Source organism: Indicator indicator, chromosome 1 (genome assembly GCF_027791375.1).
Source record: "Indicator indicator isolate 239-I01 chromosome 1, UM_Iind_1.1, whole genome shotgun sequence".
NCBI classification, from domain to species: domain Eukaryota; kingdom Metazoa; phylum Chordata; class Aves; order Piciformes; family Indicatoridae; genus Indicator; species Indicator indicator.
In genome coordinates this window covers 2,410,046-2,411,134 of record NC_072010.1, presented here as the reverse complement: position 1 = coordinate 2,411,134, position 1,089 = coordinate 2,410,046, and positions in this window count along the sequence as shown.

Sequence of the window (1,089 nt, the reverse complement as noted above, 5' to 3'; positions counted from 1 at the left end):
TGGATGTGCTGATGTGGTTTGGGCACCATGACTTTTCTATCTGCAAAATGATGTGACCCACTTAATAAGGCTCCTTAGGGGTGTTGCTCACTGCAATCACCTCTATTTTTCAGCTAGGGATGGGTGAGTTTGAAATCCTGTGATGGAAATCTGTGACACTGAATGGAGCTCAGAACTCAGTCCTGCTCTGAGGTATGCTGGGATTTTTATCACAGCTGCCAGTGGGAGCAAACTGGCACTGAGCATGGAGCTACTTCAGCTCTTGGAAAGCCTCAGAGCACTCAAAGCTTCTTTAGGTCAAGTTTCTGCTACTGCTGCTCCCAGGCTGGTTTTCGTAAGCTGTGGTTTGAGAGATCAGTGCCAGTGCCAGCAGATGGGGTCAGTGGTGATGCTCTGTGACAGCAGGCAACAGGAGGTCCTGTGAGCCCACAGCTCTACACTGGGGGAGGGGGAGGGGAAGGGTGTGTTCTCTGAGACCTGCCTAGATGGCAGAGAGAAGGGGACATAGAGATGTGTCATGCTGGGTGTTGCTGAGGAGGCTCTAAATAGTGTCCAGGTTAAAAACAAGCAGGCAAAACTCCTCAGCTGGCCAGGTGAAGTGAAAACCACCTGGGAATGGAATTTCCATGAGCAAGGAGGTTGTGCTATATCATGAGGGTGACTTACCCTCCTCTGAATGGAGTCCAGTGGTCTCATGTGCCAATCAACCACCACATTCTAGAGCTTCAGAGGTTGATAGCCACCTTAGAAACACCTTGAGGGACAGCATCCTTGCTTACCATAGCAAGCCATTAACTCACTCATTTTTTGGTGTTCAAATAGATCCATTTCCTGGTTGCTTTATAAATTTAGAATTTAGGAAGTTAAGACCCTGGATTGTGTCAGGTTTATTACTTAAGAAGCAAAGAGACTTTTATTTTGCACTGGCAAGAGAAGATATCTGAGAGTAGGATGTCCATCAGGGTGGTGATCTGTTGTGGGGAATATCCATGGAGATTTCCTCAGCTTAATTCATTTCATTTAAAGAGCAACAGCTTCCATTTGAGGGTTCTGAGTAAAGCCTTGCAGTCATCAGCATGTTTGTCACTT